The sequence below is a fragment of the Sorex fumeus genome, unplaced genomic scaffold (genome assembly GCF_029834395.1).
Source record: "Sorex fumeus unplaced genomic scaffold, SorFum_2.1 ptg000029l, whole genome shotgun sequence".
In the NCBI taxonomy this organism is placed as follows: domain Eukaryota; kingdom Metazoa; phylum Chordata; class Mammalia; order Eulipotyphla; family Soricidae; genus Sorex; species Sorex fumeus.
The window spans coordinates 15,131,332-15,148,446 of NW_026606086.1; positions in this window are offsets into that span (position 1 = coordinate 15,131,332).

Below are 17,115 nucleotides of genomic sequence, written 5' to 3' on the forward strand. Positions count from 1 at the left end.
TATACTCCTATTTTTAAGGAAGATTTAAAAATGTGGTCTTGGGTCCTGTATTTTTGTTAATATCTGTATAAAACATTAGGATGATACTTCTAAGTCTTCCCACTTTCTCTTTGGATGTAGAGTTGTTATTGGCTATTTGTTCAATTTCTTTTTTTTCCTACTTTTAATTTCTTTTCTTTTCTTCCTTTTTTAAATTTTATTGAATCACCATGAGATAGTTACGAGATTTCATGTTTGGGTTACAATCACACAACTATCAGATACGCCTCTTGTATTTGTTCAATTTCATTTAATGAAACCAGATTCTCCCAGTATGCCTACTGCGGTTCTCAAAATTTCTGCTGTAATCTATGATGCAGTCATTGACATGAAAGGCTGGAAAAACAGGACATGGCCTTCCAGGCAAGAACCTAAAGAAAAATAAGGAGATATTCTTGATACTTTTTCTTCTCGCTCTTGCTTTTTCCCTCTAGGATTTACTTTTCAACTCTTTTTTCACAATGTAACAAATCACTCAGTGTAACATTCTGTGGGAGAACACCAGCATGTTCTTCCAGTAGGAATTTCCTTATTACTTCCCAGCAGCAGTCCCTGTAAAGATGAAAACTTGTGGAATTGTTGCTTTGTGCCCAGGCCTGAGTAACAAGCATATTTTCTATCAGTGTCCTAGACTTAAGGGATATTACAAATTCTTTCTATCTCTCCAGGGTCATGGTTTCTTAGAATATTTATATAAGGGAACAATAGGCAGTCAGATTTAAAAATATAGCAGAATTGATGATATTTGATGATGAATTTTAGAAAAAAGAATCTTAAATCCAAATTGATTATGAAAAGTTCATTCCTTAAGGAGAGAATCAAGTACCTTTCATGGAAAGTATCCTTTCTACTTTCTGTTGTCCCTCTCTGATTATACTGATACATACTTCTGCTCTGACTTCTCCTGGAAAAGACCCTGAAACCACTGATGACTCTTTATCTGAGGAAGTCACTAAAGATGCTGATTTTGACAGAGAATTCGGTAATGAAGACCCTGCTGTTGATACTACAGATAGCAGCCCATTTCCGATCTTTCGAAGTAAGTCCTTTTTATGGCCCTTATAGTCCCAACTTTTCCTATTCTAATATCAACTGTGTTTTGGGATGGGAAAGCCATGATGTAAAATACGTGTCATTTTCTTTATTTTGCTATTTCTTCTGCCTTTAGAAATCAATTTAATAGTGGCCAGAGAGTAGTACAGGGGATAGAGCACTTGCCTTGCATGCAGCTAGCCATCCCATACGGTCTCGTGAGCACCACCAGGAGTAATTCCTGAGTTCAGAGCCAGTTCAGAGTTCAAAGCCCTGAGTATTGCCGAGTGTGGACCAGGAACAGAACAAAAAGAAAAAATGAAAAGAAAAGGAAGAAAAAGAGGAGAGGAAAGGAAAGGAAAGGAGAGGAGAGGAGAGGAGAGGAGAGGAGAGGAGAGGAGAGGAGAGGAGAGGAGAGGAGAGGAGAGGAGAGGGGAGGGGAGGAGAGGAGAGGAGAGGAGAGGAGAGGAGAGGGGAGGGGAGGGGAGGGGAGAGGAGGGGAGGGGAGGGGAGGGGAGGGGAGGGGAGGGGAGGGGAGGGGAGGGGAGGAGAGGGGAGGAGAGGGGAAAGGAGGGAATCAAGTTACCAGATATCAAGTTAACAGATAGATATCCGCAAAGAGAGGAGGTTGTGGCTTTTTGCATGTGAATTTTGCCCAGATTGCTCTGGGAACATTGAATTTGATAATATTGAAAATTGACCTATAGAAATAAACAACCAAGAAATGACCAAGTGTAACATAATCAAAACATGTATGTACCCAAGAATAGAATCTGATTAGGTTCCAATCCATGGGGAAAGTCCAATGTGTATTTTGCTGGATCAGAATAGGTGATTTTAAAGGCTTAGTTAATGAGTTTGAGTTAAGATCCTTTTTCCCTTCAATCTAAAAGCTACAATGTGGGGTCTTTGGGACTGTCTATGGACATTTCTTCCTTTCTCAGTGACAGGTTAGGAAAGAAGGAGCGTCTTTGTTCGGTAGTCACTGGGAAGGTGAAATCATAAATTTAATTTATTTCTTTAGTTGCCAATAGAAAGAAAAGAGGCAATTGTTGAGTTAGACTGAGTCAGCTACTCAAAAAATATTTCAATACTACAGTCACAACCAAGAGAAAATCTGATTCAAAGTAGGTTTCACAGTGGAATGTCATTAGAAAGAACAAGTATGTGCGTGCACATGACCAAACAACTAGTACCACACATTTGGAAGGTTCCTTTGTTTTCTTGTAAGGTATACACAGAACTAGAAAGTTGTACTGCAATGAGGTCCTTCTGAGGCAGAAAATTTTGAGAGTTATTCATGGCATTACTAGGAAATTGGAAATCCTTTCATTATTTTTAGTGTTCCTGAAAGAGTCCAGAGATTAGAATGAGAAATGCAATCTTACTATTCCTAAAATATATATTCATCCTGTTAGACATACCATATTTTAGACTTACAATGCTCCAGCACTGATCCTACCAACAATGTCAACTTCCCTCCAATACCAATGTGTTGTTGTCCCCAACCCCCACCCTTCCCCCCTCCAGTAAGCCATCCTGATCACAATCACGATCACAATCATCCTGTCGTTCAATCATCCTGTTGTTCATCAATTGCCTCCAGCAGGCACCAGTAACGTCTCCTTCTTCCCAGCCCTGAGATTTTAAAAGAACCATATTCAATGCTCTTTTAGGGTTAGGAGAATGAGACCCATCATTTTTACTGGTATTTGGCATATCGGGTACACCACGGGGAGTTTGCCAGACTCTGCCGTGTGGGCAGGTTACATTCAGTAGCCTGCCAGGTTGTCCGAAGTAAGAACGAGATAGTAAGATGTCTTCCAGGAGCTGGGTTATATAGTCTCTGTGTCTTGGCCATTGATGGGATTACATGCCACAGGGGGCCAGTTGGTGGGTGTGACCCCTGCCTACCAGAAGATGGACGATCTGGGTGGAGGATGCTCAGCCCCAATCCAAGCAGGCTTGGAGATCTCAGCCCCAGGACCCACATGCCTTTGTTCCTCTGCTGGTACCTTCATGCGTGTGGAGAGTGGTCTCAGCACGGTTGTGACTGGTTCCAGAGGTCTTCAATTGCCTAGGTTCTGCTCCGGGTGGGGAGGGAAACTCAACCCGCCCCCCCCTCCAAGGGGCCGCGCGAGGACAGCCAGGCACGGGGGCAGGAGACTCTGCCCCCGCACCTGCCATCTTGACAGGCATCTTTTTAAAGTTAGGTTGCTAAAGTTTGGGTCCCATGATTTCAGTACTATTGACTCTGTTTGAATACTTAGCGCTATTTTTCCTAACACCACTAATGTGCTCGAATGCCCTTGATCCCTGTCCCCTGCAGCTACTTTTCTGTCTCTTCTCTCACCAGTACTTGCCTCTCCTTCCCCACCAGTTGTTTTCTTCTCTTCTCCTCCCTATCCTCTAGGCTCTTAAGTCATTACATTTTCTTATCTAGTTATCCTGTAGCACTGTAGCACTGTCTTCCTGTTATTCATCGATTTGCTCAAGGGGGCACCAGTAGCATCTCCATTGTGAGAGTCTCCATTGTGAGACTGTTTGGCATATTGAATAAGTCACGGGGAGCTTGCCAGGCTTTGCAGTGCAGGAAGATACTCTCTGTAGCTTGCTAGGCTCTCCGAGAGGGGCAGAAGAATCGAACCCAGGTTGGCCGCATGGAAGGCAAATGCCCTACCTGCTATACTATTACCCTACCACAAATAAGTAGCATCATTGTGTGTTTATCTTTTCTCTTCTGGCTTATTTCATTTAACATAAATGAAAATATTCATTTTACATTCCAGTTCCATCCATGCTGCCATGAATTGCATGATTCTATTATTCCTTACATTGCATATAAACTTCTTCATGATCCACTAGTTCTTCATTGGACATCTAAGTTGATTTCAAATCTTAGCTTATGTACAGAGTGATGCAATGAATAATGGTGCTCACACAATCTTTTGAATGAATAATGGTGTTCTGTTCTAAGGATGGATATCCAAAAGTAGAATTGCTGGGTCATATGGCAGCTCAATTCTGAATTTACTGAGAACCCTCCATACTGCTTTCTATGGGAGTGGAACCTGACAATATTCTCACCAGCAGCGGATGAGAATTCCTTTTCATGACATCCTACCAACACAGGTTCTTCCCAGTATTTTTGATATGTGCCATTCTGACCGGTATAAGATGATATCTCTTGTTTTGTTGATTGGATTTCCCTAATAATAAGTGATGGTGAGAATTTTTTCATGTTGCCAGTTGGCCATCCACTTGTCTTCCTCTGAGAAATGTCTGTTCGTGTCCTTACCTCACTTTTGTATTTTTTTTAGATTTATGGCTTAATCCTTAGAAGTACTTTATATATCCTAGATATATATCATCACTTCATTTGATGTGCTGAGTGGAAATATTTCTTCCCATTCAGCATTCCTTTACTTTTAATCCATGTTTCTTTCCCCATACAGAAACTTGTAAGTTTGAGATAGTCCCATTTGTTTAGATTTCATTTCATAGCCCTTTCCAGTGGCATCATATGGTTGAAGGTCTAGGTCTTGGTGAATTCTGCTTGTATTCTTCTCAGTGTACTTCACAGATTCAGGTCTGATCTCAAGGTGTCTGAAGTACTTTGAGTTTCTTTTGTGTAAGATATGAGATATGGATATAGCTTTAATTTCTTTTTTCTTTTTCTTGGATCACTGTGAGAAGCATAGTTACAAAGTTGTTCATGACTGAGATTCAGTCATAAAATATTCCATTACCCATCCTATCCTTAGTGTACATTTCCCACTACCAATGTACCCAGTTTCCCTCCATTTCTCTATGCAGGCAGTTTTCTACTCTCTCTCTCTGTCTGTCAGTCTTTCTCTCTCCCTCCCTCCCTCCCTCCCTGCACTCCTTCTCTTACCTCTCTCCTCTCTCATCTCTGTGGCATTATAGTTTGTAACACTGGGACTGAAAGATTATCATGTTTATTCCTTTACCTAGTTTCAGCACTCAGTTCTTGTTCAGAGCAATCATTTCCAACTTTCTTTGGCATAATGGTCCCTTCTCTATCCTAGCTGCCTTCTTCAGTTCTGATGACATTGACTATTTGGTTTTCCTCATATTATACAGAATAAATATCTGGGCTTTTGTTTGTTTGTTTGTTTAAATTGTGGCTATGATAACACCTACTTACATTGGTGAATAAAGCATGGATGAAGTAAAAACTGCAATTTATTTCAAAACTATATTTTTACGGGAGCATTCAGCCGAAGAGAAGGACAACATGGAGGGCGGGATTCACAGATCCCAAAGGAAAAAAAAAAAAACAGGTTCCAAAAAGAGCCGAGATCATCGGGAAGCCCAAGATGGGGTAGGTACCGCATCCCGCCTCCCCCAGATGGAACCCCGGTGACCAGAAGCCTCTACAACCACAGCTCGAGTATGCGGGAACTAGGACTTTTCCACAAAACCGTGCGGCCGCTTACGCGGCAGCGTGACATCTCTCTATATACAAAGTGATCCATGGGAAGTAAACCACCCAACGTTTCTCTCTGAAAACCATAGTTAAGTTTGGAGCATGGCCACAGCCCCAGAAACACAAGGACTTAATGCAGAACCCAGCAGCTTGGAGCAGAAAAGTGAACGGGCTATGCGTTAATCCAGGCCATCATGACTGTCCGGAGGGGAAAGGGTGTTGCCCCATTCGCCCTCTCCTCTCTGGAAAGAAAGATGGCGGCCATACGGGAGCCTTGTGGACAGCAGGCATGAGCCGGGGGAGTGGGGGTGACTAAAACCTCATGGGAAGGGGGGCGTTCCGGTCTGTCCTTCACGCCCTACCGAGGTCACCAGTTGCCCCCCACGAACGGCTCTCCAGCACGGCCACAGCCCCAGAAGCACAAGGACTTAATGCAGAACCCAGCAGCTTGGAGCAGAAAAGTGAACGGACTATGCGTTAATCCAGGCCATCAAATCTGCCAGAGGGGAAAGGGTGTTGCCCCATTCGCCCTCTCTTCTCTGGAAAGAAGGATGGTGGCCTCATGGGAGCCTTGTGGACAGCAGGTATGAGCCGGGGGTGTGGGGGCGACTAAAACCTCATGGGAAGGGGGGCATTCTGGTCCGTCCTTCACGCCCTACCGAGGTCACCAGTTGCCCCCCACGAGCGGCTCTCCAGCACGGCCACAGCCCCAGAAGCACAAGGACTTAATGCAGAACCCAGCAGATTGGAGCAGAAAAGTGAAAGGACTATGCGTTAATCCAGGCCATCATATCTGCCCGGAGGGGAAAGGGTGTTGGTCCCTTCCGCCCTCCTCCCTCTGGAAAAAAAGATGGCGGCCACATGGGAGCCTTGTGGACAGCAGGTATGAGCCGGGGGTGTGGGGGCGACTAAAACCTCATGGGAAGGGGGGTGTTCCGGTCCGTCCTTCACGCCCTACTGAGGTCACCAGTTGCCCGCCGCGAGCAGCTCTCCAGCACGGCCACAGCCCCAGAAGCACAAGGACTTAATGCAGAACCCAGCAGCTTGGAGCAGAAAAGTGAAAGGACTATCCATTAATCCAAGCCATCATGTCTGCCCGGAGGGGAAAGGGTGTTGGTCCCTTCCACCCTCCTCCCTCGGGAAAGGATGGCGGCCACATGGGAGCCTTGTGGACAGCAGGTATGAACCGGGTGTGTGGGGGCAACTAAAACCTCATGGGAAGGGGGACGTTCTGGTCCGTCCTTCACGCCCTACCGAGGTCACCAGTTGCCCCCCACAAGCGGCTCTCCAGCACGGCCACGGCCCCAGAAGCACAAGGAATTAATGCAGAACCCGGCAGCTTGGAGCAGAAAAGTGAACGGACTATCCATTAATCCAGGCCATCAAGTCTGCCGGAGGGGAAAGGGTGTTGCCCCAATCGCCCTCTCTTCTCTGGAAAGAGGGATGGCGGCTGCATGGGAGCCTTGTGGACAGCAGGTATGAGCCGGGGGACTGGGGGCGACTAAAACCTCATGGGAAGGGGGGCGTTTCGGTCTGCCCTTCATGCCCTACCGAGGCCACCAGTTGCCCCCCACTAGCTGCTCTCCAGCACGGCCACACCTCCAGAGCACAGAAACCAATTTCTTAACTATCTGACTTTCAGTAGAAATACTTCCAGGGTCAATAAGTAAAATAGCAGAAATCCAAAACCAACATATAATTCTTGAACCCAGCTGTAGAAAACAAATCACTTCACAATGCTTTTTCAGCATGTCTGATTTGGGGGGGGGGTAAACTCTAAATAATAGTGGTGAATCTTTTATTGAAACAATGAATCTAATCAAAGCAGATAGAGTGTTAACTAGAATTCATCTGCCCCACAGGGACTGGGAGGGGTGGGGGGTGGGGTTTTATTGGGGTTCTTCATGGTAAAAAATAAGTTTTGGTAAAGGGAAATGTGTTTGATATTTGCATGACTAATTCCTCCGCCCCTCTCGGAGAGCCTGGCAAGCTACCGAGAGTGTTCGATATGCCAGACACAGTAACAACAAAGTCTCCAATGGAGACGTTACTGGGCCCGCTCGAGCAAATCGACGATCAACGGGAGGGCCTTTACCTTTACCTTTACCTTATTTGCATGACTGAGACCTAAACCTGAAAGCTTTGTAACCTTTCCCACGGTGATTCAATAAATAAATAAATAAATAAATAAACTATATTTTTACGGGTCTATAAATTTAAAAATCAATATAATGAATGATTCTGTACTCAAACATTTTAGGATTTACATGAAATAGGTAAATTCTACAAATGTAAAATTTATTAAGAGTGGAGAGATAATTTTTCATTAAGAAATAATTTTTCTTTTGGAAAAGGAATTATATCTTTTTCTAAAAAAAGAAAATTTTGGGAGGGGGATATTCTGAATAGGCCAATAGATGTATAATACTGTGTTTTATCTTCAGCGGAAATACTGCCTTCATTTTATTATTTTATAGATACTGCTTGAATATCTGCTTTAATATGTAAAGGATTGTAATAAGTATCTCTACAGATATACAACATTCGATATAAGTGAATGTTTTAATTCATTTTGAAAATGTTCAAAATCCCTTAACCGAATAATCTAAACAAACCTTTCTTAATTTAGCAGAGGGCAACCACACGGTCCATGAATGAATGCCCTACTCAGTGCCATGGGGTCAAGAGTCTTGCTTTTCAAAGTTCCTTCTATTTTTCTAACGAGACTGGTTTCAAGACTATCAATCCCCAAAGCTGTTGCCTGTCCATGAATCCCTGCATTATTCTTTCAAACCTAAATGATAATCTAGCTGGATAGAGTATTCTTGGTGAGGTGTTCATTTAATTGAGTTTTTGTACTATACCTTCCATTCTCTTCTAGCTCATAGAGTCTCATTTGATAGATCTGCTATGGATCTTACAGAATTTCACTTGTACATAACTTCCCTTTTTGAGTTCTGTCTTCAGTATTCTGTCTCTATCTTGAATATTATCATATCAAGTACAACTTGTATTGGAGATTTCCTATTTTAATCTATTTGCATCGAACCCTTTCATCCCATTGGATTTGGTGGCCTATATTTCTACTCTGGGAAATTCTTATTGATATCGTAACCATAGTTTCTTCATTGAATTTACCTTTCTGTTCTTCATGGACTGCTCTGATTCTTATATTGTCTCTCTTGAACTCATCCTATAGTTCCCTGATATGTTTTTCATTTCTTCTCAGACCCTTTGCCACCTTCTGTTGTTTTCAGTTTCCTCTATCTCATTTTGGAGTGTCTTGATCTTTTCCCCAGAGGCTGTCATTTTGTTGGTTTGAGCTTCTATTGAGTTATTTTTCATGCTTTGTTGACTATTTGTGTCATCATTTCTTTGTCTCATTAAACATTCTCACAAAGATGTCACTAAAGTAATTTTCGGGGAACTTACTGAGCTGTTTGAAGTTGGTTGAGCATTTTGTGTTCTCTCATTCAACGTGGTTGGCTTCTATATGTTTTCCCCATTAGTTTCCTAGGATGCCACGCAGAGATTCATATTCCATCTCTTTGGAAAGGAATTAGTTACTTGTTTTTCCACCAGAGATGAAAATCACAGTTTTCTTTGTATTACACTTAATGCAATAAACATTGACCTTCACTAGATTTATTTCAAAAATATATTCCTTTCAAAAAATAAAGCTATGTTCTTCATAGAACTCACTTGTCAATTTTTTTTCTCTTGCAGATCTAAAAGATGTAGTCAAGAAAACTATGCCATTTGTGTGAAAAAAAATCACTGAAGTAGAAGAATCACTGGGGGCTTCTTCAAGTGTTCTTCTAGCCTAAAAATATGCCTTTATATTTTTGATTTAAAATAACATACCAACTCTTTCATCTGTAATCAATGATCTAGTTTCAAATAAAAATGATTGTGAGCAATATCAAATATGCTATTTATTTTGAGGGTTGAGATTGGTGAGTCAATGCTTCAACCATTGCAACAATTTGCAAATACTTGAATTTTACCTAGTCTTTCCCTATTTTACAACTAGTAAGTTACCTAGCTACATATTAATTTTTTTAAATGAGACATATAAAAATGAGACACACATTTTATTTATTTTTTTATTTAATCATTTTTTTATTAGTGAAACACCATGAAGTACATTTATAGACTTATAAATTTTTGTGCTTGGGTTTCAGTTATACAATGATCAAGTACCCATCCCTCCACCAGTGCACATCCTCCCCCACCACGGCTCCTAGCATCCCTCCCACCCCCCATCCCCCCCCCCCGTCCCACCCTGCCGCTGTGGCAGGGCATTCCCCCTTGTTCTCTCTCTCTTCTTTTGGGTACTGTGTTTTGCCAGAGAGGCATTGAGTGGCAATCATGTTTGGTCTATAGACTACTTTTAGCATGTCTCTCCCACCCTGGGAGGGTCTTCACAACACCCTTTATTTGGTGCTCTCTTCTCTATCTGAGCTTCCTTATCACCTAGCACATGTGGCTGGCCTTCAAGTCATGGAGCAAAATTCCTGGTACTAATCTGAGCCATTCCTGGGTGTTAGTCTCCTGTTTTGTTGCTTTATGTTCCCCAGATGAATGCAATCTTTCTGTGTCTATCCCGCTCTTTCTGATTCATTTCGCTTAACATGATACTTTCCATGTAGTACCACATGTATGTAAATTTCATAACTTCATCTTTTCTAACAGCTACATACTACTCCATTGGAGACACACATTTTAAAATGCACTTTAGCACTGTCCTCCCATTGTTCATTGATTTGCTCAAGCAGGCACCGGTAACATCTTCATCAAGAGACTTGTTGTTACTGTTTTTGGCATATCGAATACACCACGGGTAGCTTGCCAGACTCTGCCGTGTGGACAGGATACTCTCAGTAACTTGTCAGGCTCTCTGAGAGGGATGGAGGAATCTAACCCGGGTTGGCCACGTGCAAGGCAAACGCCCTACCTGCTGTGCTATTGCTCTGGCCCATTTTAAAATGGGACTTAATAGTACATTATCAACAGGAATAATAAATTTGATATTAGATATTACTTTCCCATAAGTATAATAACCAGAATTTTCATGATACAAAAGTTTAGTTTGGATTTCACTGGTATCTACAATATATAGATACTAAGTCATATTCATGTCTACAGTGAATTAGTAGGTGAGAAAGGAAAGCGCTTCCTGTCATCTGGGAACTATCCTGATCTGTCCGCACTTGGATTTTATAGAGACTGGCCTTGATCTCTCCATAGCTAGGTAACAGTCTCTTGTTGGATACAAGCATTTCATAAAATACCATTACGTAGGATCATGGAGTGACTATAATCAGGTGTTGTAAAAACCGACAGTTCATGATTATGCTCAGTGTGAACAAAACCTATGTTCATGTTCAGATTATAAAATATAGCAAGCACTCTCTCTTAGTAAGGAGAGATTGGTGCTCCCTTAAACATTATTAGCATTAACCTTACTCTAGTCTTTGCTTCTTCAAGATACTCAACCATCATGATACTCATGTTTCCTGCCTACCTTCAATCTAGATAGAAAATGGGATTCCTTAAACTTTCCCATATGACTGCACTGCACTGTTGTCCCGTTGCTCATCAATATGCTCCAGCGGGCCCAGCACCGACTCCATTGTGAGACTTGTTGTTACTGTGTTTGGCATATCGAATAGCAAAGGCACAGGTAGCTTTCCAGGCTTTGCCATGTGGGCAAGATACTCTCGGTAGCTTGCCGGGCTCTCTGAGAGGGTGGAGGAATGGAACCCAGCTCGGCTGGGCTGGCTGTGTACAAGGCAAACGCCCTACTGCTGTGCTATCACTCCAGCCCCGCATATTACTAAAACTTGTATAAACAATATTAAAACTTTCATTTTAGTATATACTAAGATACTTGACTGCAGGTGTATGCTGCCCCTACTCAATGAATAATAAACCCAACTTTAATAATTATAGCTGTGTTCATGGTGCTTTTCAGCAGGGTTGAAAGCAGATATGGGATAGATGTTAAATGCGAGCAGATTACACTCTCAGGTTTTTCACTGTTGGAATCCACTATGTTTACTTTACACTGAGTTTTTATGCATTTATTGAATGAAAAAATTCAAAATAGCTTGAGTGGGAACTGGGTAGATGTGGCTACATGGTAGAGCACAACCTGTGAGGCTCTGGCGTTTGATCCCTGGCACTGTATTAAAACAAAAACCAAAACAACAAAAACAGTAAAATGAAACGCCCTGAGATCTTGCATATGTAAACTAAATTCAATGAGAGAAACATGTCACTTACTGTGTCTTTCTATCACAGAGCTTGCTAAATCTTTTTCCTTTAAATGATTTGAAATTTTCCTTTAAATGATTTTCACAGAAGAGACAGAAAGCTAGCAAAGACCAAACAAGGTATATCCTAGGAACTTTTCAATCATAAAGCCTTTTTACTTTGAAGTCTATTCCTTAGTTCCTTCATGGTCATGGTCCTCACATTGTTCATCAATTTTCTCAAGCGGGCCCAGTAACGTCTCTATCGTGAGACTTGTTGTTACTGTGTTTGGCATATTGAATATGTCACGGGGAGATTACCAGGCGGAGATACTCTCGGTAGCTTGCACGGCTCTCCGAGAAGGGTGGAGGAATCGAACTCAGGTCAGCCATGTTGACCTTTTGCAAGGCAATGCTGTGTTATCACTCCAGCCTTAGTTCCTTACTGTCCTTCTAATTAGTCTTTCACTATTCCATTCTTCTCAACTGAAGCTACTCGCCAGGCCTTTCTGTAGTTCAGAAATGCCCTTCTCTACTCACATTACACTTGTTTCAATGAGTAGTTCACTATGATAATTCTGTGGTTCCCTCTTAAAAATCATGTAAGAATTCCAATCTCGGGCTGGAGCAATAGCACAGTGGGTAGGGAGTTTGTCTTGCACGCAACCGACCCAGCATCCAATATGGTTCCCCGAGCACTGCCTGGAACAATTCCGGAGTGCAGAGCCAGGAGTAACCCCTGTGCATGGCCAGGTGTGACCCAAAAATTAAAAAAAAAAAAAAAATTCCAATCTGTGCAGGGACACTGTTCCTCTGTTCTGTGAACAGGCAAGTATGAACTTCTGCTCATTTCTTAGGGAAAGTCTTCTCACTCAGTAAGCTTCTCTTCTTACCCAGGCCTTCACAGACTGTGCAGGAGAGCAGTAGTGTTGATAGGGTAGAGTAATAATAGTAAAACTTAAATTATTCCTGCAGTGTTTTTTGTAGAATTTTGTGGAAATATTTGGCTGACTTAAAGAATAAATTGAATATAAAACCCCCCCCCCCACACACACACTTATGGCCAAGCAATTTGAGCTATAGCCCTTGCTCAAAGAGCTCCTTTATTCTCTTTGAGCTCTTTTACATTTAAAATTTATTTTTATTTAGAATCAGACCTAGAATCAGGTCTAGTTTTTGAAGTTGTGATACTATGTTTTCAGGTCTTTTTTTCTAGTAGAAAAGGAGATAGTAACCCATTCCCTGCTGGGTTCAGAGCAGTATAAATACAATAGCAGTTACTCGGTTGTACTGTCACTGTTACTATCACTGTCCTCCCGTTGTTCATTGATTTGCTCGCGCAAGCCCAGTAACATTGTGAGACTTGTTACTGTGTTTGGCATATTGAATACATCACGGGTAGCTTGCCAGGCTCTGTCGTCGAGCTCTCCAAGAGGGGCGGAGGAGTCAAACTCGGCCGCGTGCAAGACCCTACCCACTGTGCTAAGATTGTTTTTAAAAAATGCTGCCTGGATCCAGAAGTATTAACCAGTCATTTAGATTTATGTTCTTCCCTGTTTCTGGCAATAGTAATGCAATAAAATAACTTCTATCTGCTCATTTGTATTAGATGCAAAACTTTTGGTTGTTGTTGTTAACTCTTACGGTTTCCCTCAACTTCTTTTTTTTTTTTTTTTTGCTCTTTGGGTCACAGCCGGTGATGCACAGGGGTTTCTCCTGGTTTTGCACTCAGGAATTACTCCTGGCGGTGCTCAGGGGACCATATGGGATGCTGGGAATAGAACCCGGGTCGACCGCATACAAGGCAAACGCCCTACCTGCTGTACTATAGCTCCAGACCCTCTCTCAACTTCTTAAGTTTTGTCGTTTTGGTCTCTACTGTCTTAATAGAAAACCAAGTAGTAATACATTACTAGAAATATGTAAGTTACTTTGCTCACTATCTGGCCTGAGCACTGTAGTCTGAGATTGAGATGGCCCTAGGAGAGCAATTCTTTAAGTTTAAGGTATTTCTTTCATATCCATACAAAATGATTTATATTATGTATGTTTATATGTTTGTTGGACAAGGAGAGGAGAAACACACCCAGGGTGTACTCTAGGGTGGGTAGATCTGATAATGAGAATCTCTCCTAGAAGGGGCTTTCCCGGAGGGAAAGAACTCTACCCCTATTGATTGTGACCACACCTATGTGTAATTGTTACCCCAACCCCTCCTGCTAGGGGATGTAATGAGACTGTGAGAGTGGGCAAGGGGAGGGAGAGGAGAGACAGGAGTGAATGGAGAGAGGATTGGAATAAACTGCAACTAAGACCAACCAGCCTGGCCCTCCTTCCTTCCTTCACCTGCCCATCGCCATCGACCTCTGTGGGTTGAGGGAACCGGCGTGAGACTACCGAACGAGGGCGGCAGGAGACATAGGCTGCTGCTGACTTTTTGAGTATACACATATATGTGTGTGTGTATTTGTTTCCATATGTCAGAAAATATTGAAATTGGGTCAAAGGTCCATATTAATCAAGGACAATTGACCTAGCCTCAACCCCGAAAGATAAGGACAGCTTTTCCTCAGTTGACCCTTCTCCCAAAGAATGACAAGCACAAAAATTTGTAAGTCTACAATTGTACCTCATGATGTCTCACTAATAAAAATTAAAAAAAAAAAAAGAATGACTTTAATTTTGTAGATTAAAAAGACTTGAGCTTCAGGAAACCAAGTCATCAAGGATTTAATTTTTTTTTTTATTCAGGCACGCACTGGTCTGCATCTCACTCAATCTCCTTGTTCTTTCTCCATCACTGAATCACTGAATCACTGACCATCCTGTTATTCGTCAATTGCCTCGAGCAGGCCCCAGTAACGTCTCCTTCATCCTAGTCCTGAGATTATATTCAAGGCTCTTTAGGAGAATGAGACCCATCATTGTTACTGGTATTTGGCATATTGGGTACGCCACGGGGAGTTTGCCAGACTCTGCCCTGTGGGCAGGATACATTCGGTAGCCTGCCAGTTTGTCCAAAGTAGAAATGAGATAATAAGATGTCATAACAAGATGTAGCGCGGCCGCATTCGCCCCGGAACCCTCGTGGCTTTGTCCCTTTGCCAGTACCTTCATGTGTGCGGAGAGTGGTCTCAGCATGGTGGTGGCTGGTCCTGAAGTCTTTGGCTGCCGGAACCCTGGTCGGGGTGGGGAGGAAAGCTCAACCCGCTCCCTTCCAAGGGGCTCCAGCGAGGGCAGCCAGGCGCAGGGGCAGGAGACTACACTGTTCTCTTCCGGGAGCTGTTTTTTATAGTCTCTGAGTCTTGGCCATTGATGGGATTACACGGCGCCAGGGGGCCAGTTGGTGGGTGTGACCCCCGCCTACTGGAATTTGGAGGATCTGGGTGGAGGATGCTCGGCCCAAATCCGAGTAGGCTTGGAGATCTCGGCCCCAGGAACCCTCGTGACTTTGTCCCTCTGCCAGTACCTTCATGTGTGCGGAGAGTCATCTCAGCATGCTGGTGGCTTGTCCTGGAGGTCTTCGGCTGCCAGAGCCCTGGTAAGGGCGGGGAGGAAAGCTCAACCCGCTCCCCTCCAAGGGGCCCTGATGAGGGTAGCCAGGCGCGGGGGCAGGAGACTACACTGTTCTCTTCCGGGAGCTGTTTTTTATAGTCTCTGAGTCTTGGCCGTTGATGGGATTACACGGCGCCAGGGGGACAGTTGGTGGGTGTGACCCCCGCCTACTGGAATTTGGAGGATCTGGGTGGAGGATGCTCGGCCCAAATCCGAGTAGGCTTGGAGATCTCGGCCCCAGGAACCCTCGTGACTTTGTCCCTCTGCCAGTACCTTCATTTGTGCGGAGAGTCATCTCAGCATGCTGGTGGCTGGTCCTGGAGGTCTTCGGCTGCCAGAGCCCTGGTAGGGGCGGGGAGGAAAGCTCAACCCGCTCCCCTCCAAGGGGCCCTGGTGAGGGTAGCCAGGCGCGGGGGCAGGAGACTGCACTGTTCTCTTCTGGGAGCTGTTTTTTATAGTCTCTGACTCTTGGCCGTTGATGGGATTATAACAACTATAAAAACAAGATGGTTGGATTAAGGATACATCCTCCAACCTGCTAGTATAAAATAAAGCTCTTTCTTAAACTGTCACCATATCTCTCATTTGACTCTTGAGCAGCAGCGAAATAGAACTTTCATGGCTACCATGTCTTTTGTAACTTAAAAATAATCATTTAATTGTATAGCATACCTTTAGTTTATTCCCCATTTTATAGATAATGATGATGGATACAGTTATTTTTATTCCAAAATAAGTCCCGAAGAAGTATTAGATTGTAAGCAAGTGGGAGATACAGACAACATCACAAAAATGTGACAATTTTTCTCACTTGTAATTATTACTGAGATTGTTCAGTGTCTCTTGGGGAATGATAATTAAAAATAAAATATTCTGTTATGCCATAACATCTATCCAGAAATACCTAAGAGAAAGAGAACAGTTTTATGTTTGAGTGAGCATTAAACCAGAATATAATGTGCATCAAAGGTCCTCCTCTGTAGTCCGGCAAAGACAACCCATTATATACCTGTTGCCAAGATGAGCAATATTTCGAGTAAGACTTGACTTCCCATTTGTCACACACGGTATATCCTATCCTAGGTAAGGACCATTAGCACAGCGGGTAGATTGTTTGCCTTGCCCATGGCCGACCCGGGTTTGATTCCTCCGTCCCTTTTGGAGAGCCCAGCAAGCTCCTACACAGCAGAGCCTGGCAAGCTCCCCGTGGTATATTTGATATGTCAAAAACAATAACAAGTCTCACAGTGGAGATGTTACTGGTGCCCGTTTGAGCAAATCGATGAACAGTGGGAGAACTGTGCAATAGTGCTACTAGTATATCCTAGATTTACCTGGTTACTGGGGTGGACAACTGTCTCACATAATTGAGTTTATCTGAACAAATAATGTAGCATCAGGCATTAATGAACAAGATAGTTTTGAAAGTTCAAGTCAGGTTTCTACCCTCCCAAGCAGACAGGGTAGAGGGTGCTGTTTTTCTTGATAATTAAATTTTTAACAATAGTTTCTATATTTATGAAAAGACATTTCTAAATTATAAAAAAAAGTAGGAGGATTATTTAACTTTTAAAAGGGAAAAATAATCAAGAAAAGTAAATTGCCTTTAAAAAGAAACTAGGCACAAAACATTTTTGGTTGCTTTTACAAAAAGTATGTTACTTAAAAGTTTTTACATACATGTCCAAGAGACAAACGAAAATTTTACATTTTGTCTTTTTGGCCACACCCAGTGGTACTCAGAGTTTGCTCCTGGCTCTGTGCTCAAGCAGCGGTCCTGGT